Raw genomic sequence first — 26616 nt, forward strand, 5'->3', positions numbered from 1 at the left:
TGAGCCAGAGGTGAAATAGCGAATGATGAGTGAGCAACGGGAGATGACACTTGGGAGGCAGTTCAGGGCCACACTGTGAAGGGCTTTGACTGTGGTTTCGTCCAGACTCAATCGGGAACCACTGCAGGCTAGTGAGAAAGGGAGATCCTACTTCCTGTCCCCTTCTGGCCTCTTGATGGTTTTCCCTAGTCACAGTGACTCAAATCTCTGCTCTAGCTCACTCCACTCCCTTGCCTGTGGGTCATATGACAAGGCCTTAGGCTCCTGGGAATCCACTGTGGGAAATGAACTCCTTCAGAGATGGAGAAGACACACCTGGACGCTTCTTAGGGTCCAACTGTGATCTATATCCATCCCTCTGGCTGGCTACAGAGTGAGTGACACACTTTGTCATTGTTTCTGGGAGATGCCACAAGCTTGCCCAAGATCACCCAGTCTTCAGGGCAGTTAGCTTAGGGGGGGTTGCCTCGACTGTCTTTGAATTCGCAGGAGGGGCTGCCAGAGATCTGGCCAGAAGCATCTCCAACCCTTTTTCCTGATGATTACATCCTTTCTCCCTTGGGTCAGTCCCAGCAGCAGGGGAGGGGAGGGCACTTGGTTTCGAAAAGGGGCAAGGAGAACTAGCCACAGACTCAGGGATCCCAAGTCTGCAGCAGGATGGGTATCAGGTGCTTCAGGTGTGGGGTCGGAGCTGGCCAGCTGGGCCTGACCAGGCCCACCTCCAACCAAGCGTGGCCAGGGCAAATTGAGAACAGCCCAGGGGTCTGATAAACCAGAAAGATCAGGAAAGGAGATTGGGATGAAGTGAGAAAATGGACCTTGACTCCAGTGCCTGGTACATCACAGACACGAGCTAAAGTTCGTTGAATGAATAAATAAACAAAGAAACTCCTGGTGGGGCTACCTGTACTGAGTCCTGCCTGCCTCAGCATCGCTGCTTGCCTCTAGAGGGCTCAGATAGAAAAGGCTGGTGGAAACCCCAGCAGCCCAGCGTGTTGTTGCCTTGGCTCCATTCAGCCCCTCCTCAGGATCACTGATCCAGAATTCCAGGGCACAACATCCCCAAGCCTCTTATCTTACCATAAACTGCAAGGCCTGGGGTTTAGGATCTCATTGTCACTGAGAGCCAGATTGAGGTACTGCCTTGTACACAACCTGGAAAGTTAGAGTGATAACCGAGAATGGTCCTTTGGCTGACCAGGACACACTGACCCAATCCGAGGATGGGGCCTCGGGGTTTTGGAGGTCAGGAAAAGAAGGGAAGGCCTTTGGTTTGCTGCCCCTGGGGCACCTGGGGACAGAAAAGTGCCTGACCTGAAACGGCTTCTTCATCCAGACTACCTCCCCTCCCCAGCAACCAGTGCCTCACTTTGGAAAGGGCTTGCCGCCTCTCTGTCCTGCAGGGAGCACAAAGTGTCCTAGGTGAAGCCTCCCCCTGTGGCCTGGGTGGGGGCCAGTGGAGTCACAGAGAAAATTAGGGATTCCCAACCTTCTCTCAAACACACCCATTCCCTGCCCTCTCACAGACAAAGACACACACCCAAAGCCCCAGCCATTACCCTAGGGCTACACACTATGGGTCCCCCCTCACCTGTGAACACCCCCAAGTCTTCTCGCAGGAAGGATTTCACTTGACAACTCAGCCTGGCTTCCGGGGGGAGGGGTACATATACTCCAAAGACCAAGGATCCAACAGCTCCAGGCTCGCAGGGTTTTTTTTTTTGCGGGGGGGGGGAGGGTACTCTGCCGTCTTCTCCCCTCCCCGTGGCCCAAGGCGCTCTGCCACCATCCCCCGTGGGGCCTGGGCCCCGAACCCCAAGGCTACGGTGCGGGGTGGGGGAAGGGAGGAGGGGGCGGCTCCTCCCAGCGAGACACAAAGAGACGTCCTTCAGCCTCGGCTCCATGGCGACGCTGGGGAGGGGGGCAGTGCGCACCCAATACTTCCTTCCCCACCTGCAGGTCTAGGGGCCTCCGTGGCCACTCACCTGCTGCTCCTCACCTGGGCCCGGCTTACCTGGGCTGGGGCCGCGGGGACGCCGCGGCAGGGGGCCTGGGCGCCGTCTCGGTTTTCGTCAGCCTGGCCCGAGGGGCTCAGGGCGCCACAACCATGGGTTGGGATGCGAAGGGCACCGTGAGGGACTCAGCTGCGCGGGTCCTGGATCTTTGAGTGTGTGTGTGTGGGGAGGGGGTGCCCCGAGGCCTCTTGCTGGTGAGGGATAGCTCTTGCTGTTCTCGGGTCCCTAGATTTGGGGTTTCTGTGTGCCGGAATTGGGGGGGGGTCTAGGACTCTGATCTAGGGGCGTTCTGAGCTGGGTCTTCGTGTCTTGAGGTGTGGAGTTGTATTGACCAGAATCTCGAGAGGTGGTGCCGCAATCCCGGACAGGAGGGTCACTGCGTTCTAGGTCTTGGGGGTCGCTCGGATTGAAGAAGGGGTCTTCTCAATACGGAGGAAGTCTTCGCCTTCGCCGGCTGGGAAGTCGTTCTGTGTTGGATCTGGAGGCTTCCCCCCCCACCCCGCTTTCCTGGGGCTGTCTGGGTTCTGGATGCGGTGGGGGGATCCCCACGCTTCCCGGCTGCGGGGGCTTGCTGAGTCCCGGCCACCCGCAAAGGGGCTGGGAGGAAGCCCCTCAACCGCTGGGGGGCTCCGTCGCCGCCGCTACGAGCAACCCGGCCCTGCAGTCCCGGACCCCGGCCTGGCCCGGGCTCTGGCTGCGGCTCCAGCTCGCGCTCCGCCTGGTGCTCCGGCCCGGGTCCCGGCGCCCGCCCGGGCTGCGCTCCATCGCGGCATCGCGGCTCCACCCTCCAACCCGCGCGCACCTGCCTGCTCGGCCCGGGGCTCCACCCTCCGGGTTGCGCGCCACCGCCCGCCCCTTTGTCCGCCCCGCTTGGCGCGCGCCTTTGCGCACGCGCACTAGCCCAGGCGCGCGCTCTCCCTCCCGCCGTGCGGTCCCGCCGCGCGCAGCGGAGCGTAGTTTCTCCCCGCGGACAGCGAGCGGCGCGCGGAGCCCCAACCCTGCTTTCCGGCTTGTCCGGGTCCTAGCGCCGTTGGTTTTCATCTCTATCCTCCCAACCCCCAGTCTTTCTAGGTCAGAGCCCACGAGGGGGCGAGAACGAGGTTAGAGAGGACTCGGGGGAGTCTGAGAGGGTCACCTGGTCCATCCTCTCGGCCCCTGCGGGATCAGACTGCCCCAGACTGTCCCAGTCTGTTCTTGCGGGGTGGAGCCTGTGTCTGTTTCAAGGAGGGAAACATCCAAGCTCTGCAATAGGATGCGCATTCATTTACCCATCGGTCAGTCATCCATGCATCCGTGCATCCGTGCATTCATCTATCCATCCTATTTTGAGCGAAACCGCAGAAAACTAACAGCCTACCCAGAGGAGAAGTCATAAACTGGGCCTTGGGGGTCATCGCCCCCCCTCCAAGTCGTGTTCTTGACACCGGTTGTAAATGGCAGTGACTAGTCTGGGAATGCACAATGCTCACCAGATAAAAGGTGAGGAAAGGGGATTCCAGGCAGAGGGAGCAGCATGTACAAAGACACCACTCAGGTGTGAGGAGCATTGTGAGTTTGGTAACTGAAAATTGGTGGCTTGGAAGGAAGTAAGGTGGATCAGGATGGAGATGAGATAGGACAGCTCATCCCCCCAGGTCCTATTCTGTCTGTCTGCCTCTCTCTTTTAAAGATTATATTTATTTACTTTTAGAGAGAGAGGGGAAGGGAGGGGGAAAGAGAGGGAGAGAAACATCAATGTGTGGTTGCCTTTCACACGCTCCCTACTGGGGACCCTGCAGCAGCCCAGGCATGGGTCCTGGCTAGGAATCAAACCAGTGACCCTTCTGTTCCCAGGCCGCACACAATCCACTGAGCCGCACCAGCCAGGGCTATTCCGGCCCTTTCTTAGCTTCATCAGTGCAGTGCTGGCCACACTATCTCCCTAAAGAGAAAGTCCCCAACACACCCTGCACCTCCCCTATTTCTTCCAACTATTTGTTCAGGCTCCTTTCCACCCTCCACCAGCATACTCTCCCCAACCACTGTGACTGTTTTTAGAAGTTTTAGTGCCAGGGATTTTGAATTCAAGTACCTATAGTTCACATAAATTACTGACTGGGACCAGGTGTGAGGTGATAGGGAATGGTGGAGATAAAGCAAACCGGGGTATTGTGGGCCCTTCGTGGGCATACGATTTTCCAAAGAAGCATGTTCTAACAAAACATTCTCTACACTTAAATGTTTGAAACAAATTCCCAAAATTCAGAAATACTGAATGGGCCAAATGAAACATTCTTTGGGGCCAAATCTGGCCCATGGGCCATCAGTATGAAATCTCTGCTGGTAAGAACATTGTCTTAGCTCCTAACTTGCCTCCCTCCTGCCTCTACCTAGACTTTTTTTCCTTTCTCTAGAATCCAACTCCCATGTGCCCATCAGCTCTGTAAAATACAAAGAAGATTGGGTTGCTCCTCTATGTAAAATTTCCAATTACTCCTAGTTACCTCTAGGGTAAAAATCTAAGCTCCTTATCCTGGTGTTCAAAACCCTTAGCCCTTGGGGTACCCTACTGAGGCCACCTCTTCTCTATTCAGCCTTGACCTCAACCAGTGTTTCTAGAACATCTGCTTTCTCATACCTCTGTGCCTTATTCACTTTGCTTCCTATCTAGAACATCTTTCCCCTCGTCTTTCTTCCCCGAACAAGTTATCCTCCAAGATACCTTCCCTACATCTCCCTTTCCTCTCTCGCCCTTCCCTGTCCCGCCAATGTTCCCAAGTTTCCAATTTTACCCTCACTTTGTCCTAATCCTCTTCATATTAGGCCCTATTGCCCAAAGCTAACTAATGGAGCAGTACAAGTTATTGGACCAGCAATAGAGGGAGGCTAGAGAGAGGGAATAGGGAAAGGAATGTCTTCTTATGTCTAACAACTGAGTCTGAGGATCTGAGACTTCAGAGAGTGAGTTCCTCCTTATACAGGAGGAAATTGAGGCCTAGAGAAGGGAAGAGGTAGAATCAGGCCTTGAGATGCTCCCCGCTATGGTTATCCAGGGTGACATGGTTTAAAGCCACCTTCTGCAGACATCTCCCCAGATTTCTCAACAGGAGATTTGATTACCAGCAATGTGATTAGTAAAGGTTTGCCAAAATGCATGTGGTAATCAAGTCCATCCATCCTGCACTCAGCAGGGTGGGAAGTCCTCATACCCAAAGAGGACACACTCTTACCAGGGACATAGCAAGGGTGCCATTAAAATTTAAGCTATGGCTGCTGCCAGGACATTTTGGACTCCATGTGTTCTGGGACCAGTAGGCAAGAAAAGTAGCTCAGGATCACTGTTTTGGCAGTAGTCATTGACCCTCATTTGCTAGAAGTTACTAGACCCCCAGTAACTGATCCTAAGTTACTGAAGTTACTAAAAAATACCCTGATCAGTTATCAGAAGAAGGCAGGGATGCTTTTACAAAGTGGGAGCAGGGAGAAATACTGGAATGTGGAGCCCAGTGATCCACCGATTATGATAACCAAGGGTTTGCACCCCTCAGGACACAAGGGTTGGGTCACACCACCAAGCGACCAATCAAGACCTGTCTAGGTGACAGTTGAGGGTGTGTATGATTAAGAATGGGTAGTGGAGCCCTGGCTGGTGATTGAGCACCAGCCTGCAAAGCAAAGAGTCACTGGTTTGATTCCCAGTGTAGGGCACATGCCTGGGTTGCAGGCCAGGTTCCCAGCAGGGGACATGCGAAATACAACCACACATTATCTTTCTCTCCCTCTCTTTCTCTCTCCCCTCTCCTCTCTAAAAATAAATAAATTTTAAAAATCTTAAAAAAAAAAAAGAATGGGTAGTGGAAAGGGGAAAGGATGACTACCAGTTATGGCCTCAAGGTCAAGCGTAGCAAGGGGAGGGAGCTGTAGTTTGTACCATGAACCCCTGTCTTGAAAGTTTCCCCTTAGAAAGAGAGGCTCACAGCATCCACGAAGAATCTGTGTGGCACAAGGGGTGGAATGTGGAGGCCATGAAAATGTACCACCCAATCTCTGACAGCAGAGACGGCAACTTCTGAGAGCAGCAGCTGGGGAGTCTGTCTAGGGTTCACAGAAGAGGTTCTGCTCTGCTTCCTGCCAGCCAATGCCAGCAAATGGCAGCACAGCAGAGTCTCCTTGGAGACACGGGGCCTTCTCTGATGGGCAACTTGGGATCAAGGACCCCCATTAGCTGCATTGAAACTTTCTTAACATTGCACAGCAGTCTAAGATGCCTCCTATGCCACCTGTTCCAAACATTGGAATTACTGCAGTCTGATCATTCTCTCAGCCTCCCCTGGCTCCTTCCCTATTCCTGCGCTGCTGCCCCCCCCACCCCCCGCTCCCGCCCTCAGGCATTTCCCCTAATACATTGCTGCTGTGTATCTCACCCCATCCCGGCCCACTTCTCAGAGGACTGAACCAACACAACATATTTGAAGAGAGGAGCTAAAGTGGCTGTTTGTAATGCTACAGTCTTTCCCCCACAACACCCAGGGCTCACCCACTCCTGCCAGCTCAGTTTTGTATTCACAGCAATCCTGCCTTTCCAGAGAGGGTCGTGATGATAATTTAGATAGCAGAACATGAGGATAAACCTTGGCTATGACTTCCATAGTGACACAGGAGAAACATCAGAATACAGCGATCTCCACTTAGATTTCCCCTGCCCTGAGCCCACACCCTCTTCAAAGCTGGCGTGCTCTTGTACCCCTTGGCAGTCATTTGGAGCTCCCTGTACAAGGAAGCGTGTGAGGCCAGAAACCCAGGACTTCTGATCATCTCACACCTCCCCTTTGGGTGCATTTTATATTTACTGATGTCTCAGAGTTTCTGCTACTTTGGTTGGGAGGGGGGGCGGATATGGGGAAGGGATTGCCAGAGAGTCCCTGTCCTCCAGAACCTACGCATCGTAAAGTTTTACATGGTGTGAGTTTGGGTAGGTCTACTAGCTGTACTGAAATTGCTCTTGTTAAGACATTGTTTCAGCCTATTGATAGTTTCCATGCCGGGGAAAATGATGCTATTTGGGGATTTCTCCAGTGTGTTCTATGTTCTCTGATGCCCCTTATTGCTCCTGTCTGCAGTCATGACAGAGAGAAGGTGTTCCTTGCTTGTTGTACAGGAAGGGCCTCTTGATAGCCACTATCATGCCCAGGACACCGCTGCTGGTGATCAGTGAATGCAGCATAATCAGGGACCCTGGTGGCATTGGTGACCGAGTAGCTCAGAAAACTGATCAAGCTGAAGAAGCTGAAGATGATGACATTTTGGGCAAAAGTTACTGAAGAAGCTGTTAACAGCCGGAAGCAGGAGCTTCCAAGGCCACTGGGAGACACAGATCAAGTCATTGCTGAGAAGGAGAGCCAGGAGTCCCACCAGAACCTATGAAGGATCACAGAGAAGACAGCAGGCAGCCCAGGGTGCGCAGCAGCTGGAGGCGACAGGGCTGTGAACCTCTCAGTACCTTTTTGGAGAATTTATTCTGAAGTGAGACATAGAGTGTTCTAGCAAGAGTTCTGATGAGCTCGCCACCTCTCATGTCAAAATACAAGTGTGACCACGGCCAGCAGGATGCCACTGATGGTGGCAGGCACAGTGTGAGAGCAGAGCGCGGAGGGAAGAACTTCCCTCTTTGTGATATTGCCGAGCTGCTGAGTTTACTTGGAGCCGCTTTGAAGGGAATTCTGCCCCTTGCAGCTAGAAGCCTGCCAACTGAAATGAGAAGACTGTCTCCACAGTGGCGGGAGGCGTTGCCCCTGGGAGTGAAATCCAGGAAATGGGCCTGGGGTGAGGCAAATAATGGGAAGTCATCCTTATCTGTCAATTCATTTCTTTTCTTTTATTAAAAATATCTGACACAAATATGATAAAATACTAACATTGATTCTAGCTGTGGATCTGCATAGGTTTTCATTTTTCTGTATTTTCTTTCACTTTTTAAAAATAGATTTTTTAAAAAATGTATTGATTTTAGAGAGGGAGGGAGGGAGGGAGAGAGAGAAATCAACCAGAGTCTTCAGGCGAGGCTAGAGCCGGGGCTCGAATGATGGCCTGAGGACTCCGGCTCTCTCCGTCTCTTGGCTCTGCCGTCCGTTGTGTTGGCTTCATCCTCCGGGAGGGTCTACCTGGTGGTAACAACTCCAGGCTTACATCCCATTCTCTGTCAGCGCAATGGAAAGAGAGTTCTATCTGCACTCATTGATTGATTCTTGTATGTGCTCTGACTGGGGATTGAACCCAAAACCCTGGTGTATCGAAGAAAATGCTCTAACCAACAGAGCTACAGGACCAAGGCCTCTTTTACTTTTTTTTCAAAATAATTAAAGCCTATTCAGTGAAAGTGTTTTCAAATGAGATCTTGAAAAAATAAAAAAAAGGAAAAAAACAAACTCCAGATAACATTTTCACTATGTGATTTTTGTTTTCTAAAGCCAAGTCCAAGAACCATCTAAAATGACCTCATTTTCACTCTGAGAAGCAAGGGAGTGGGAAGTACCTTTGACTGCCTGTTCCCTTGCCATCCATACCCGTTGCTCATGGTGACTCTGAATGCTGATGCCCCATAGGGCTGGATGTGGGTGTTTCTCTGGGAAGCTGTGGAGTGAGGAGAGGCTAGGTCTCTACCTTCTCCACTATGTTTATTTCTGGGGAGCGGGGAGCATCCTCTGGGATCCTCAGAACAGAGGCATGTTACCCAGAGTAGGTTCAGTCTCAGCCCCTTCCCTGGGGATGGGTCACCAAAGCCACCCCCACGACTACACACATTTGGAAGGAAACAAGTGCTGTCTGGTACACATCCCCGGGGGGCTGGCTTTAGAGATGTCCTAGTTTGGGCTTCCCAGAAAAAGACCCTGCACAAGCAGATTTGAGAGCAAATCATTTATTTGACAGGCAATCCCAGGTAGGGGAGAGGAGAGGAAAGGAAGGCAGTCACAAGGGGTGCGTTATCAAGCAAGTTACCACTGCAAGCAACTAGCAGTGAACCCCACTGGGGAAGCTCTCAGAGACAGTGTAGAACATGCATCGACATGCACAGAACATGTAGCCCTGGCTGATGTGGCTCAGTGGATTGAGTGCTGTTCTGCAAGCCAAGGGGTCGCTGGTTCGATTCCCAGTCAGGGCACACGCCTGGGTTGCAGGCCAGGTCCCCAGTGGGGAGACGTGTGAGAGGCAACCACAACTGATGTCTCCCTCCCTTTCTCCCTCCTTTTCTCTCTCTAAAAATAAATACATAAAACCTTAAAAAAAAGAAAAAGAGAACATGTACTTTATCCCAGCTCTTGTCACTCCGTGGTGGGAGCTTCCGGGAGAGTGCGGTGCTGTATGCGGGATGTGGGCAGAGCGGGCTGGAGCGTAAAAGGCCCTTGGGGAAAAGAGACAAGGATGCTGCCGAGTCGCAGTAGGGCGGGGGCCCAGAGAGCTATGGGCAGGAAAGGGTGTCTGCCACAAACGACCAGCCCTTAGAACAGGGCCCTGGGTCTGGCTTGATTCAGACTTATTCCAAGTGGAGTAGAACTCTGCTATCCAGCGCTATATTTCTCTCTTCTTTCAGCAACAGAACCCTACTTTTCCTTGGGGGACCCACATTCCTTGACATATCGTTCTTTACTCGTTAGGGGTTCTGATGGCAGGGATTACCTATTCTGCTCTAAGGGTGGGCTTGTGACTCAGCCCATGCCAGTCAGTGATTGCCCTGGCCGTGGCGATTGTTTCTGAGATGGGTCTGGGACCCAAGCCAAGCCAACCAGATAGAACTCTCTGTTGTGCTGACAGAGAATGGGATGTAAGCCTGCAGTGGTTACCACCAGGTAGACCCTCCCGGAGGATGAAGCCAACACAACGGACGGCAGAGCCAAGAGACGGAGAGAGCCGGAGTCCTCAGGCCATCATTCGAGCCCCGGCTCTAGCCTCGCCTGAAGACTCTGGGCTTTTCAGGGATGTGATCCAAGAGTCCATTTTGTGCTTATGTCAGTTGGACTTGGCTCCCTGTCAGTTACAACCCTATGCTCTTTACACCAAGTACAAATGTGGGTTTCTAAAGTGTTTTAAAATGCAGGGGTTAATTAAAGATTCTCCCCTCTGTCCCCCATAATCACTATTTTCTCAGCACCCCAGTTTGTGCAAGGGGATTCGCAGGGGCTGCTCAGCCTGCCCAAGAGTCTTCAAATCCTTGGAGACCAAGGGAGCTCTTGCCCCCTACGGGTGGTTGTTCTTGGGGCCATCTGAGGAGCTGAGGAGCTCATAGCTGACCATAGTGTTGGTGCCTGCACTGTTATATGGGGCCCCTTTGCCTCTAAACTTCAGGAACCTCTGGATTCCTGGCCAAGGCATGCATGCATTTCATTCATTCATTCATTCATTCATTCATGCTGTCACACTTGTCGATGGGCACCTACTGTATGAGGACATAAGGATAGAAGGGTGGGCTAAGTGGACAGTCCTTGCCTTCAGGAGCTTCCAGTCTCATGGGGAGGGGGGAGACACTATGCTAATCACACCAATACATGTAAAATTCTGAGCTAAAGGGGTAAAGGGTCACCCCAGCATTCAGGGCCACAGGTCTCCTCTTCCCACTCACTTGCAGGTACTGATTGGCCATCTCTCCTCTGGAGCCTGCCCAGCAGCTCAGACACACTGTTCCTCCTTTAAGATCTTGCCCTCAACTCCACCTCCAGGAAGCCTTGCATTATGTGTAACCTGCATCGTGCCTGCTGCCCGCACAGCCTGCTGTCTTTGCTTTGGTCCCAGGGAGGTGTAGGCCAGCTGAGCATCTCCCTCCAGCTGCTTTCCATGTCCTTTCCCTTCTCAGGGATGAGTCTCTAGACATTTATTAGGCATGTAGGGTATGCCAACTATTTCCACAAAGCGAGTCCTTCCCCCAGATGGAGGAACTGAGGCACAAAGTATAGAGGTCCTGAGCTAACAAGACCAGTCCTCTCCACCCCCAGAATGGAAATGGGACACCCTGGTACGGGCCCTTCTTGCTATTTATCCCTCTCCTTCTGTGAAGCAGAGGTCCCTCCTGGTCAGCAACCCCCAGTGCAGTTCCCGGGCCTGGTCCCGGCATCCCAGAGCCTGCCTGGGGGTCCCCCTGACTCCTAGAACAGCACCCTCCAGCTTTCCCCTCCGGCCCCCAGCCTCTCACCCTCAGGGAGCCCGTCTTCATCCCCACCCACTTAGGTAACAAGCACAGACCGGTGCCAGGCTGGGCCCTGAGCATTTTGCACGTATAAACTCATTTAAACCTCACAGTGACACTGAGATGCAGGTATGATCATTATGTACCTGACACACACACAGAGATGAGGAGTTTGCTGAAGTTCACACATTAGCTGGGACTCGAACCCATATGGGCTCCAGAACCCAGGCCTCTAACCACCCGATGCTCAGCTCGTCCAGGCCAAGCCATCCCCACCTCCCCCTCACTCCTGATTCCATTTTATCCATTCCCATCCCTCTCCCCACCCACCTCCCTGTCTCAATTTGCACTTCTGCCTGTGGGCTACCAGGCAGGGGCACTGTCCTGGTGTCCTGGGACTAAGGGAGGGACACACGGTGGAGGCTTCCTTCATTCCCGCAGGCTGGAGGCTTGGCTGAGCCAGGGGCCTGGAGGAAGCGGGCAGGGGTAGGAGCAGGAGGGGGCTGGGTGGAGCCGGGCCTGTAAGCCCTAATTAAGTCAGTTAATTAGGTGGGGAGGAGAAGCCTGTGGGAGTTAATGAGCTTGGCTAATTAAGTGGATCCTGGAGAATGGCTGAAATTCTAGGCTGGGGAGAGATGGGGGCTTAGGCAGGATGGAGGGTGGGGAATGAGATGTTTGGCGCCTCCAGGTGTCACTAAGGTTGCAGACACCATTGGGTCGGAGGCTACTAAGGCCGCTAGCAAGACCTGCAGTGACTATCAGGGCCTGCAGCCACCCGCAGGGTCTGGTCTGAAGTGACCATCAGGGATGGAAGGCCTCGTTAGGGCCACGAATGCTATTGGTACCTGGGCCTGAAGTCACCATGGAGGCCTGGTTTCCTGTCCGCCATCCCTCAGGGCTGAAAGCGAGGCCCTCTTTGAACACCTCAGCGGGGGCAGACATTGAGCCAGGACCCAGGGACCCTTCAGAGGAACCATGACAGTCCCTGGGACGGGTCGGGAAGCATGACGACCACCTACACTTCTCCCCATGACTCAGCTTGCAAGCCACGTGCACACGCACCGTCAGTGCCAGAAGGGAGGCCGGAAGGGCTTCGCTCCCAGCTCACAGAGGAGCCGACTGAGGCGAGGGAGGAAGGGGCCTGCCCTGGCTCTCCCGTAGCCAGCTGCTCCCTGCGCACAGGCCATGGGACGGCAGGGGAATGTTCCCTTCCTGGCCTGGGTCAGTCACTTGGTCACTTGGTCAAGCTCTCTCTTGCTTGGGCCCTGTTTCTGCCTAATTGCGGGATCCTGGGTAACAACAGTTCCCAGGGATGAAGCACTTAACATGTGTGAGGTGTGAGCACTTGATGTCAGGGCAAGGACTCTTGTTCAGAAAGCAGAAAAAAAGCTTTTCCTTTCTACCCAGGTCTCTCTCTCAGCCTGTCTTGGTGTTCTTATTTGCTATTTAATGTCCTGCTCCCTTGGGCACAAGGATAAAAGCAGGGCCAGCGCTTGCCCTTGCAGGTGCCCCGGGCCACCCTCCTGCACACCTGACACTGCACCTTCCTGCTCCCAGGTCCCTGCCAGACAAAGGATAGCAGTGGTGACTGGGTGGGGGCCAGGAATGGGTGCTGAGAACCCCTCCAGGTCATGGGAGGGCGGGATTGCTCCTGGTGCATGCTCCATTGCCCCACCAGCCTTCACTTACAAATTTAAACATGAAACAATTAGAAACTGCAAGATGCCAACCACAGAGCACGAAACCCCAGGTCCACAGCCCTGTGCAGCAACACTGGGCACACCCTGTGTGGTACCCGTGATCTGACTCAGTCCTCACAGCCACTGCATCGCTGCATGCTTGGTGCTGTTATTGCCCTCATTTTACATGTTCATTCACTCATTCATTCATTCATTCATTGATTCAATTACCAAGTATTTGTCAGGCATCGCCTATGTGCTAGGCACTGTTTGCAATAACAGAACAGAAGAATCTTTGGCTCTCATCTGTTATAGTGAGGGAAGAAAACAACAAACAAAGCATGCATGTAAACAATTATGCTTCAAGGGATTTGTGTGAGGGAAAAATAAAATAAAACATGGAGGGGACAGAGCATACAGGGAAGTCCTCACAGAGAGGTGAACTTTGAGTAGAAACTTGAAGGAGGTGAGACAGGGAGACATGCAGATGTGGGGTGGAGGGCTGGTACAGTAAACCAGCCAGAGGCAACAGCCAGTGCAAAGGCCCTGAGGCCAGAGTGTGCTTAGGAACAAGGAGAAGACTGATGGAGCGTGGCACGGAGACTACAGGTAATGGGGATAGTTTATTCAGGGGGACTGTAAGCCTTTGGCTATGACTTGAGCGAGGTGGAAGTCACTGGAAAGTTTTGAGCAGAGGAAGAATGAGGCATGTCTTAGATTTTAATAGGCTTCCTCTCGCTGCAGCAGGGAAGAAACTGTGAAGGGCAAGAGTGGAAGTGGGGAGGCTCCTGCACCCAGCCAGGCGAGAGAAGATAGCAACCTGCAGTAGGAGAGGGGAGATGAGACATGGCAGGAGCTGCTGGCAGAGTGGACAGTGTGTGTGTGTGTGTGTGTGTGTGTGTGTGTGTGTAGTTTGCCCTGGGCACCCGGACCACAAAAGTCTACAAGCAGCTGAAGACAACAAGCAGCTCTCTGATCCCCAGGATTCTTTGCCCTTGAGGGTCCGCTCTAATTTCTGGGGAGCCCACCCCTCCATCTTTGCATTTCTGCCTGCCTTGGGCCAAGGGCTGCAACTTGGAAATGTTTACACGAACCCTCTTAGGCATAGTTCTTGCAGTTCTCCCTTCACAGAGTTGCAGACCGAGATCCTCACGGGGGCAGAAAGGGACTGTGAAGAAAGGGCGGGGACAGTGCTAAACAGGAGAGCCCTGGCCCATCTGAACGGTGACTTTCCCTCCCTGTGGCCCGCTGTTGCCACATGGGAATGTGGACTCAAGTGGTCAGAGCTTCCAGTTTTTCAAGAGAAGTTCAAAATCTGGATCTTAGGATGTAACGCCCTGAGTTTTTAAATCCTGGCAAATCATTTTTAAAAAGTCAGAACTACCTATACTCTCTGTGAGATCAAGGATGGGACAGAGGGGCTGCTTCTGTGGGCAGAGGCCCACGACCTCCAGGGGGTGAGGGTAGAGGCATCTGCAAACCTGGGAATGAAGACACCCCTGGGTGTGGCCTGATAGGTCAGCTCTTGATGCACTGGCGGGAGGTGGGGGGCAGTTAGGAGAATGGCTGGGAAGAAGTGCCCCTTCTGAGCCCCCGCGCACCAGGCAGAGACATGGCTCCATGGTTGCCTGGTGAGGGCAGCTGCTGATCCCTTGGGCATCTGCAAGAGGGGGCAGACCTAGAGCCAGAAGGATGAGACCATGGCCAGGTATGAGCCACAGGTGAGTTTTGCTACAAGACAAAAGCAACAGCAAGACTGAACAGGGTGCCAAGGCCTGGAGACCATCCCAGCCTCTGCTCCCCGCTTAACCAAGAAAGTTGACTTCAAGCATTTCTTTGGATCTGGCTGGGCAGGGCCGGGCTGAGAGATTGTAGGAGAAACAGAGAGAGGTAGAGGCGGCGGCAAAGGCAGTCAGCCATTGCTCGGGGTGGCTCACAGGCCGGCCTCATTCATCCTCCCAACAACCACAGAAAAGTAAGAGCTATTCCTGGGCCCATTTGACCGCTGATGAAACTGGGTCGCAGAGTGGTCGGGTGACCTGGCCAAGGTCACAAGACCTTGGAAATAGTAGGACCTGGAATTAAACCCAGCGTGTGGGGCTGCAAAATCTGAACATTGAACCCAGAGGCTGTCAGAAAAAATCTTGAACCGCGCATCACGCGCTCCCTGCCCGGGCCAGTCGCGCATCTGTGTGCGCAGCACTCCCTCTAGTGGACACTCCACCTCGGTGCAGGACGGACGGTGGGCCCGCTCGGCGAATGGGTCTGTCATCAAATCTCTTTCTCTGTCTCTGTCTCTCTGTCTCTGTGCCTATCTCTTTTCCTCTAATTCCGTTTACTCTCTAACCAACCGGGAAAGACCACAACCTCCTCATCTGCTCATCTCCAACCCCAGATATGTGGATATGTGGACATGTGGCCCTTACCCAGCTGTTCCACAAAAGACCAGGAAAGACTGGTCAGGTTCCCCCGGCCCGCTATGCCACCTTCAGGGTACCTTCTTGTTCCCCTGTTTGTCTCTTTCTCTCTGGTTCTCTGTTTTCAACCGTGGTTCTCAAACTCTGCTGCACATTATAACGTGGCTTTAAAAATCCTGATGCACAGGCCACACACCCAGAGGGAGGACAGAGGCGACCTCACACAGCCTGCATCAGGTCTCTCAGTTCCCTGACCGCCGCTCCCCCGCTCACACGCAGGCCTCATAACTACCTCACGCCGCACCCCACTTAGGTCTCTATTTTTGTTACCCGCTCTGCAGTCGCCTGTTCATTCTCTTCATCACTTGCACTGGTATCTACATGCAACAGCTTTTTGACTTCATAGAGACCACCGATCCACAGCCCCTTTTTTTCTTTTCCTTTTTCCTTTTTTAAAAAAGATTTTATTTATTTATTTTCAGAGAGAGGGGCAGGAAGGGAGAAAGAGAGGGAGAGAAATACTAATGTGGGAGAAAAACATGGATTAGTTCCGGGGCTGGACCTACAACCCAGGCATGTGCCCTGACTGGAAATCGAATCAGCAAACTTTTGCTTTGAGGGGCTACACCCAAGCAACCGAGCCGCACTGGTCAGGACCCCATTTCCTTCTTACTGCTCTCAGCCCCCTTCTGCGACTGCGACTACTGTCCACCTCAAGCCGCCTGGGCCCTGGCCACCATCGCCATAGCCACTCCCCCCTCACGCCCACCTCCTCGAGTGCAGTGCCTGCCTGGCAAGACGCCAACCACTGCCTGCTCGCTGCCTACACTGAGCAAGCCAGCACTGCTCCGAGTGCCCCACACCAGGCTTGCAGCTTCCCCTCTGTGTCGTGGCCTCAACGGGGCACTCACTGCTGCTCCACCACCCCACTATGCCCGCCAGTTAGTTTCTTTTTCACACTCTCTTTGAGCAGTGCTTCTCAAACTTTAATTTGCCTGTGAATCTCCTAGGGATATTGGGGAGGCCCAGGATTCTGCACATCTAACCATCCCCCGGGGGGTGCCTATACGGCTGGTGGTCCGTGCACCCGACTCTGCATGGCAAGATGTTGGATCGCCCTTTCCCACCTTCTCCTCTCTCCCCAAACTGCCGCTTCTCTTTAACTGAGAAAACACGGATCAGATGTAGTCGCGTTGCCTCCCACCATTAGAGCACAGAACCACCTCGCTTCTCTCACTTATTCCACATGTTCAGTCCCTTCTCTTGAGGCCAGCCCCTCCCCTGCATTTGGAGGGACCTTGTTTCCTCAAGACTCCCCTCCGTTCCCACTGTGCCACCCTAGTTCATTTTCCGGGACCGTTCCCGCAGCACTGCACGCAGGCTCTGGCACCGCCATCTATTTCTTAGACCCCCTGCCCAGCAAAGCCTCCTGAGGGAGCAGAGCTGCCTTCTGTCTCTGCTCTGCTTCCTCCCATCTCTCTTGTGTTCTTCTTGTTATCTCACTTCCTTTTTGTAAATGTAGCTTTAATATTTATTCAAGTTAAACATGCCCGTAGCTTAAAATCACAAAACATGGGTTTTCTACTTCTTGAAGGCAAACATTTTAACTCTTCTAGTAATTTTTACCTCCGTGTTTCTTACATGGCATATTTACACTGATTCTTTCCAGTTTTAGGCTTTTCCTATCAACATCCCACTTTGGAAGATGAGGGTTCAGTTTCTTACACTGCCCCCCCCCTTCTTATTTCCCACCCTCCCAATACAGTTGCCTCACAATATTGGTAATGTTGGTAGTGCTTACAACTTTGGGAACCATTATTTACAGCCTCATGTGAAATACTATAATTTCTTTCCTTTTTTCACTTTTCCATAATAGACTTTATTTTTTTAGAGCATTCTTAGGTTTATAGAACAATTAAGCAGAAAGTGCATATCCAGCCCCATCTCCTGTCTCCTTATGATTAACATTTTGCCTTAGACTTGTTAGAATTGATAAACCAGTACTGATGCACTACTATTAACTAAAGTGTGTAGTTTACATGAGGTCTCACTCTGTGTGTATATTTTATGGGTTTTGGCAGATGTAAAGGGTCATGGACCTGCCATGACAGCATCATACAGAACAGTCCCCCAGCTCTAAAACTCCCGTGCTCCCCTACTCATCCCTCCCCCCGCCTCCCTCACCACAAGCCCCGGGCCACCATGATCTTTCTACAGTCTCTATAGTGTTTGTGTTTTCAGAACGTTACATAGTTGGAATCATACATCCTTTCCAGATAGGCTTCTTTCACCTAGTGTTATACACTTAAGGTTCTGTTATGTCTTTTTGTGGCTTGATAGCTCATTTCTTTTTATTAATATTTCTTTTTATTAAAATTATATGGATGTACCACAATTTGTTTATCCATTCACCTATTGAAGGACATATTGTTTGCCTTGTTTTAGGCAATTAAGAATAAAGCTGCTATACATATTCATGCAGAGGTTTTTGTGTGGACACATTTTCAACTCCTTTGGGTGAATACTAAGAAATGTTATTTCTGGATTATATGGTAAGACTTACGTTTAGCTTTATTAAGAAGATGTTTTACAAAGCTGGCTGTACCATGTGCATCCTCACCAGCAATGAATGAAAGTTTCTGTTGCTCTATAGCCTCACCAGCATTTAGTGTTTTCAGTGTTTTGGATTTTAGCCACTCTAATAGGTGTGTAGTGTTATTGAAACATGGAATAAAAACTTTATACTACTCTGACTTACCATGAAGTAGAATTAGAATAAGATGTACTAACAAACTGATAGGAAGAACTGACACACTGGTAATTTTTCTGTAAGCATATTGCAAGTGCCAGCAGTTCCAGTTCCTGCTTGGACAAGAAACAGCCTCGACCGCGACCATGGGCGATGCAGATTTTCCACCTGTAGGAATTTGCCTGGCACTGACCTGCTGCAGGGTGCTGACATTAAAGATCCGTATCAGGGCCAGCATGGACACTACTGCCTGCAGGCCACAGCCCCTCCCCCTCATCTTTTTGTTCTCCTTGTCCCTCTCTCTCCTTATAAAAACCCCTGTCTGCACTGAGATGGGAATATAGGCTTTGAGACAAGAGTCCCTCATCTTCCAGGTTGCTGGCACCCGAATAAAACCAGTTTCCCTACATCAGCATCAGTTTCCTTACTCAAGAATCATTGGCTTTTGAAATGGTGGGCAGCCGGACCTCCATATGGTTACAGTTTCTCGTGACTCAGCCAGGACAATGTGAACACCAGTGAAGCCCTGGTGGCCCAGGCTGGGGTCCCAGTCGCTTGTGGCAGGCTGACCCCATGGCAGGGACGGCAGGAATTTCCCAGTAGCTGCCGAGAGTTCTCTATCATGGGGACTCTCCCTCTCAAGGTATCAGCTGCCTTTAAATGCTTTGCTGATGAAAAGAAACAGGTTACTGGTGGACCGATGAGCCCAAACTGGGTAAAGTCCCTGGTGTGCACTATCAGGAGCCCTCAGCCCTGCCATCTGGGTTCTTTGAACTGCCTAGGATTTTGTAAGAATCAATAGGCACCACATGGTGGAAGGCACAGCTCAGTGACTAAGAAAAATTCCAGTTCCTCAGCGTGGGATTCGGAGCATACTTTTGGTGTTCTGGTTTATGGATTTCTGGGTTTTGAATATTTTTTCTGTTGGAAAGCTCTCATATGTCTGTTCCGTTTGGGAGCTCTTGTGAGAGCTCTTGTCTGTCTAAAGTGTAACTTTGGCTATGGTCGTTCTTTGCTTGCTGTCTCATCTTTTAAGGAATTGGCTTGCTCTTTGCTATTTTGTTCACACAGGAAATCCTTTGTCTTTGCCATCTAGGTGTTGTGCCATTTAAAACTTGTGAAAGTCATTTGCACTAATGTCCTAGTCCTTTCTTTTAGAGGATTTAATTGGAGAGTACTCATTCGTTTGAAGTTTGTCTTAGCTTTAGATATTGGGTTTTTTTTTTCTGTTTTGAAATGGGTGACTCGGTCTTGATTCCATCAAGTCGCATTTTAACTGGTCACCTTACAACTGTAAGTCAATGACTTATTAGAATTGTTTTGCCAAAGGTCTGGTAAATGGGGCAAGATCTCTTATGTGCAAGCTTTCATGCTGTTACATCATAAGGATTCTATTCAGAAAGGATTTAAATTGATGGCTCTAAGACGGGGAGAAGATCTCATTTCCCTTCCAGAAGGTAAACTCAGAAAGAAGAAAAATAAGAAGATAAGACTTTTGAACACTAAGATCCTCCTCCTGGATCCACAGGAGCTGTGGTGGTCCCTGGAACAATGGGGAAGTTAATGCCACCTCAAAATCCTGTGGAAACAGCAGGGCCAACTGCCCCACCTCAGTATGAAGGAGAAAAAAATTAGCATTCTTAAACTCAAGCAGCTAAAGCCAGCCAAGTCTGGTATCTCCCCTACCTCTCCTCCAGCTTCCTTAAAGTTGTCAAGGACAAAAAAAATCTTGCCTTCTCTACAATTATTAATAATACTGTTTATGTGTACGGTAAAAATATAAGAACTGTCTCAGATTTTTTTTCAGTATCATGTGGTCTGGAAATATATTTGATGTTAAAGCTGGTTTAAGTTTAATTGATATCTTTCTAAGTTTACTAACATAAAATATTTTTGATAAGACTTTTCAGTAATAATTATAAATATACCTAAACATAATTTTTCAGTCTTGAGTGACTTGGAACTTTAGAGTTTTACTGGGTTAAATAGTAAAAAAATATTAAATATATGGATATTTTAAAATAATAGGATACTGAAATATTAATTGATCTGAGTTTATCTACTTTGGTTTCTTATTACAGAGAAGCTGGAAAATGGATTTGATGCTGTTAATGAATATATCTTGTACTTTATTTGAAGTATGTCTCTTGAAAAATGTGAATGTGTTTGATAATGGAAAACAATCTGTTTCTAGAAGTTATGAATTGTATTCATAAAACTATCAGTCTAAAGAATGCTAATAACTTATAGTTGTCACTAAAAATCAAGGTTTCTAAGAATTAAGAATTCTAATTAGGTTAGAAAGAAATGGTATGGTTCGATAATAGAAGGTCTAAAGTATAAAAACACATGTTGAAGAAAAAGAAGAGAAAATAATTTGTTCTAAAATTGGTTATTTCTGAATGGATTAAAAAAAGCAAACTAAAAGGTGCTGTGTAAATTGCAGAAAGATTATGTAAGTCATAGAGGGTTTATGGACATTGCACAGGGTCTGTGCTGATTAACAAATGTTTATAAAGAGAACTCTTAAGAGGAAATTATAGTTAAGCTGCACGATGAAGTTAATTAGGTAAATAAATCTAAATATCAAAAATAAGCTAATACAGAATTTGTTTGGTTCTTCTTCAGTCTGTTAAAAAGAAAAAGGTTTTCCTGTATCTACCTAGAATGCAAAGATTCTATTTAAAAAAGAGTTACATGTTATATTGTGTTAATCAGGTACTCGATAACTTAAAAACCCACATTCTTCATTGTAAGAACTACAGTTTGCTGGCCTGTATTTATGTTTGGTACCTTTATCATCACTTTGGGTAAATTAGTAATTTAATATTATTTCATAATGATATATAATCTTTTGGTCAACCTTCCCAGGGTTTAAATTTTAAGAGGCTTTTCCTTGATCTAAAGTTGGCTGTGGGTCATTCCAATGGGTCCCTGGAATGCCACAGGGATTTGTTCTTCCTCCTTATGAAGAAATTTTGAATGAATTAGGCCTATTTGATATGCTTAAAGTACATGGGAAGCTTTATCAAATAGAGACATCATAATTATTTCTATTTGTATACACATATTTTTATTATTAACATCACTCTTCTAGAGATTATATAAAAATCTCCAAGAGTATACAAAGTCCTGATATACTTTCATTTGTCATTTTAAATTGTTATCTTGAAATCTTGTTACAAGAAGCCAAATTCTTCTGTCAATTGCATTGTAATCAGATCTATAACCATGTCCTTTTAGTTTATTTTTGTCATTTAGAGACAGTCATTATTTTACCCTGATGCATTTACAAATATGTTACATCTTCAGAAAGATCCATGGAAAGGACTCTGACTTACTCTAAATTACACATTTCTGAGAATAAATTTTCTGATCATATCTTTGAACTGGATGAAGATTACTAGAATTCCATGGAATAACTGGATTTATAGAAATACTGGCAAATGATCAACATAAACAAAAATTGATTATGGGACAGAATGAACTGAAGATTATTGTAGTTTTGTAACTTTTTGTTGAAAATACTGCTGATTTTGAATCTTTTTGTTTTTTAGACATAAGGAAACTTGTTTTTCTCTTAAAGCAATTTAGTTAATTATACTTAATAAGCAATATTGAGGTATTTATATTTCCCCCCCACCTGATTCTTCTGGAATTTGGAAACTTTTAATGAGTGTTATAATAATAATGAGTATTATTATTTCGATGACAATATGTTTGCATAAATCCAATAGGAATCTGATTTCTTCATAACAGGACACATTAAGCCAGTTTCCAATTGTGGGTTTATTAACCAAGATTTTGACTGGAATGTCATGTTTGAAAGAGACGTGCCTAGACTCTGGATGTTACCAGAAAAATTCAAGGAATGAAGATTTACTATTAAGCCAATAAAAGACCCTTGGAGAAATGGCCTGGTACCTTGATTATTCATAAATTCATGGCAGTCTTTCCAGGTAAGGAGCAAAGGTTGCTTTCCTGGGAGATGGGAAGGAAGAACCCCAAGACATTTGGGGGGACCTCAAGACCTTGAGGAACTTACCCAAAGTTATAGGTGTTGCAGGCAAATACTTATGGCAACTGGATGGCTTGGCTTCTCCACCCTGTGGAGCTAATTGAAGCTCAATTTGGAAATTCCTTATAAGAGTCCAGCAACACCTATATAATCAACTGCTATTTCTGTTATGTTTATGCAAATAATCAGGCAGAACTGAAACTGGACATAATGCAGTGATTGAATTGGTCTTGATTTGGCTCTTTGATAAAAATAAGGGTAATTTTAGGGGAAGAAATAATGTTTGAATAGACTCTGTAATATACAGTTACGGATATTAAACTCTAGTTCAGTTCATTGTCTTCAACGCTTTAGTTTTTACTATGCACAGACAAGACCAGAGCAAGAATTATAGATCAGGTGCAGAAGGTCACCAAAGCGGAAAGCTCAGGTGTCTAGCAGTATGAATGGGACAGAGAAATAATAAAAAGAGGTATATAGGCAGATGGTGAAATGGAATGGTTACTCAGATGATGAGTGAGGGGGCCCAGGGGCTCCTCTAGACATCTCCCAACCCAACACTATTTCCCTGCAGGAGCCCCAGATACTACTGACAATGGAGAACAAGTTGATTGATTTTCAGTAGACAAGGGAGCCACATACTCTGCATCAAACGCCAAAATGAAAAACAAAAAAAGAACACAACAGTCTCAGCTGCAGGGATAATAAGACAAATACAGCAAACAAGCCTCCCTCCAGCTTTTAGAATGCCAGCTCAGAGATCTTAAGTCATCAGGCAGCCTCCTTGATAGGACTCGCTCTAGAAATTGCCCACCCAAGCAAACTTTTCTCCTGAAAGGCAGCAGCTTCATCTGCAGGTCCCACTGGAACATGCACTTTAACTACAGATGTTTTAACCTGTTCAGGGAGACGCAGAGGAGAACTATTCCCTCCTGAGATATACAAGCAAGTAAGTAAAACTGTTTGGACAGATGTGACTCCAGGGCAATCAATCAATGTTCACCCAAATGGCCTGAGATCTCTCTGGAGAAATCCCAGACAATGAATATTTCTTTAGATGTACTCTATTACCCTGGCGGGTGTTGTGGAGTAGCTGCACATCAGTATGAACTTCAGAATCTCTCCAAGACTTTAATCACCGTTGCTAATAAAACTGTCACCTCATTTGGTAATATCCAGAAACTTCTGGACTCTCTAGCTAAAGGTTTCTTAGATAATAGAATTGCCTTAGACTGCAAACTAGCAGAACAAGGAGACATTTGCATGAAAACCAACTCCTCTTGTACTTACATTGACTCCTCACCTCAGAGGGAAACAAGCATCACCAAAATCAGGCAAAAGGCTACCTGGCTTCAACAAGCATTGGACCATCACACCCCTCTCTTTGAAGGGACTGGAGATTGGTTTGTGAGTCTATTTTCGTGGATACCACAAGGACTAAGGTCCATATTAGAAGGAATTTTAATTTAGGTTTAACCATTTTTTTCTTTATAATGCATGTCTTTATTGTTTTAAACCTCCTTATGACTCGTTTTTCCCATGCCAGGAAAATTGTATCTGCCCAACAGGCATCTCCAAAAAATATATCCGCTTTTAACTCATGATATTTTGTTTTACAACAGGCTCAGTCAGGTTTTCTATTCCCCCAGAAGATTCAGAAGACATCAATAGCATTATAGATATGGAGGAAGGACGGACAGTGGGGAATTGTAACAGGGAATAAAAACTTGATACTACTCTGACTTCCCATGAAATAGAATTAGAATAAGATGTACTAACAAACTGATAGGAAGAACTCACATACTGATAGTTTCTTTGTAAGCATATTGTAAGTGCCAGCAGTTCCAGTTCCTGCTTGGACAAGAAACAGCCTCGACCGCCACCATGGGCGATGCAGATCGTCCACCTGTAGGAATTTGCCTGGCACTGACCTGCTGCAGGGTGCTGACATTAAAGATCCGTATCAGGGCCAGCATGGACACTACCGCCTGCAGGCCACAGCCTCGCCTCCTGATCTTTTTGTTCTCCTTGTCCCTCTCTCTCCTTATAAAAACCCTGCCTGCACTGAGATGGGAAGATGGGCTTTGAGACAAGAGTCCCTTATCTTCCAGGTTGCTGGCACTTGAATAAAGCCAGTTTTCTTACATCAGCACCTGCCTCTCGAGTGTTGGCTGGCTTTTGAAATGGTGGGCAGCCAGACCTACATTCAGTTACAGTATCTCGTTGTTTTAATTTGCTATTCTCCAATGGCACATGATGTTGAGCATTTCCAGGGCTTATTTGACATTTGTATATCATCTTTGGTGGGGTGTCCAGATCTTTCATTCATTTTTAAAAAAGATTTTATTTACTTATTTTTAGAGAAGGGAGGGCAAAAGAGAGGGAGAGGAACATTAATTGTGTGAGAGATACAGCAATCAGTTACCTCCCGCACACCCTCTCACTGGGGACCTGGCCCAAATCCAGGCATGTGCCCTGATTGGGAATCCAACCAGCGACCCTTCGGTTCTCAGAGCGGTACCCAATCCATTGAGCCACACCAGCCAGGGCCTCATTTTTTAATTAGGTTGTTCGTTTGCTTATTGTTAAGTTTTAAGAATTTCTTTGTATACTTTGGATAATAGTCCTTCATCAGATAAACAGTTCTTTATCAGATCAGATGTCTTTTGTAAATATTTCTCTCCCATTCTAATATTTTTCTCCCTTGTTTTATCGTTCTCTTAAACATATCTTTTGTAGAGCAGAAGTTTTAAATTTTAAATTTTTTCCCTTTTCTGAACAAAAGTTTTGTTTTCTTGGGTTAATAACTTTTTTAAGGGGAGGGCTTGTTTTTCTATGTGTTTATGACTAATTCAACCCACAATTCTCTCCAAGTTGTATAAATACATTAAGTACTCTATCAATTTCATCTCCTTGAAGAAATCTTTTCTAGAAACTTCTGACTTATTCCAGTGTGCGCTGCCCGTCTTCCATTATGCCTCTGCTCTGGGGTCCCCCACCCTTCATCATCATCTGGGAGGTGCCCGTCACTTTTCTCTTGTGTTGCCTTCCCCTGTTTCCCAGGTCCCACGTGATACACTTTCTTGTTCTTTTCTTTTTCCTTTGTTTTTAGTGGAACACATTCTCCAGTAGCTTTTTAAAGATAGAGTACATGGGAGGTAAAATTTTTGAACCCATGTATATCTGAAAAGATTTTTTCTATCCTTGCTTTATTAGTGGTTTGGCAAGGTATATGATTCTAGGCTGAAAATAATTTTCCTCTATACTTTTGAAGACACTTCCCTGTGTTTTTGTTTCTAAGACTGTTGTTGAGAAATCTGATATCATTGAGATTCTGGATCCTTCATAGAATCTTGTGGTATGCTCTCCTTGTCCTTGAGTTCTGAAGCTTACTGGTGACTGGCGCTCATGTGGGTCTATTTTTACCCTTTGGCTGGACACTCAGTGGGCCCTTTCAATGTGAAAACTCAGGTTCATTCTGAGAAATGTTTGAAGTACATTCATTGTCTATTTCCTCTCCTTTGTCTTCTCTGTTCTCTTTCTGGAACTTCTTTGTTGGGGTGTTAGATTCATGTACTGGTATTCTAATTTTCTTACTCTTTCTTTTTTATTTTCTATAATGTAGACACCATGAAGGTGCCCCACTGGGCTCTCCTTTCAAGAAAGAATTTTGTCACTCAGGTGCGAGGAGTGCAGTTGGCTGACGGCTTTTGTGATCTGCCACAGCCTTGCGACCAAGACCAATATCTTCTTGGGCAGCCCCACCCAATGACTGAGCACAGTGGGGACACGGGCCCAGCCATTTCTCCCCAGTGTGGGCCTCCTCTAATGGACAGCCTTTGCTCTGCAGAGCCCACTGGGTTGGCCAAGGCTTTGTTAATCCTTGTCTAAGTCAAGCTCTCCTTACCCAGACCTGTTTCCCTCCTTCGTTCATTTCACAGGTGTTAGATGGTCTGAAGACTCTCCCCGCCCAATCCTGTTGCCCCCTCTTTTACTTTCATAGGCATCAGCCCCCACCCCCTAGGGCTCCCAGCTCCAGCTCAGCATCTTTTTATTAGAGGAGCCAAACTGACTCACGTATTTATCTTTTTGCTCTACTGTATGGAAAGTTTCTTCAATTTTATCTTTTAACCCAGAGTCAGCAAATTTTTTTCTATAAAAGATCCAATGCTAAATATTTCAGGCTTTGTAGGACATGTGGTCTCTGTCACAACTACTCAACTCTGCCAATGTGAAAGCAGCCACAGGCAGTACCGAAACAAATGGGTGTAGCTGTGTTCCAATGAAACTATTTAAAAAGCAGGTGAGGCTGGATTTGGCCTGCAGGCTGTTGTTTGCTGACCCTTTTAAATAAGGTTGCATTTCTGCTATGATATCTCTATGTCTAAGAACTTTTTTGGTTTCATTTTGTTCATTCTGGGAGTGTGTTTTTTCCTGAAAATAACATCTAATTTTTAAAAAAAATGATTGTATCTATTTATTTTTAGAGAGAGGGGAAAGGAGGGAGAAAGAGAGGGAGAGAACATAGAAACATCAATCAGCTACCTCTCCTACATGCCCTAACTGAGGACTGAACCCTCAACG

At 47.9% G+C, this 26616-nt stretch overlaps 1 protein-coding gene across 2 annotated transcripts in view; it reads right to left on the bottom strand.

Moving 5' to 3' along the window:
* Window positions 1-26616, bottom strand: part of SBK1 (SH3 domain binding kinase 1) — a 54632-nt gene that overhangs the window by 19599 nt on the left and 8417 nt on the right. Inside the window, exon 1 of one of the 2 annotated variants that reach the window (XM_054582779.1) lies at window positions 2015-2693. The exons of the other annotated variant lie outside the window; for it this stretch is intronic. The gene's annotated coding sequence lies outside the window, so the exon portion shown is untranslated. Of the gene's footprint in view, window positions 1-2014; window positions 2694-26616 lie in introns of those variants that run through there. 2 annotated transcript variants of the gene reach the window in all.

This window comes from Pteronotus mesoamericanus, unplaced genomic scaffold, assembly GCF_021234165.1.
Source record: "Pteronotus mesoamericanus isolate MK-2021 breed Mesoamerican mustached bat unplaced genomic scaffold, CSHL_Meso_final contig_72, whole genome shotgun sequence".
Classification (NCBI taxonomy): Eukaryota; Metazoa; Chordata; class Mammalia; order Chiroptera; family Mormoopidae; genus Pteronotus; species Pteronotus mesoamericanus.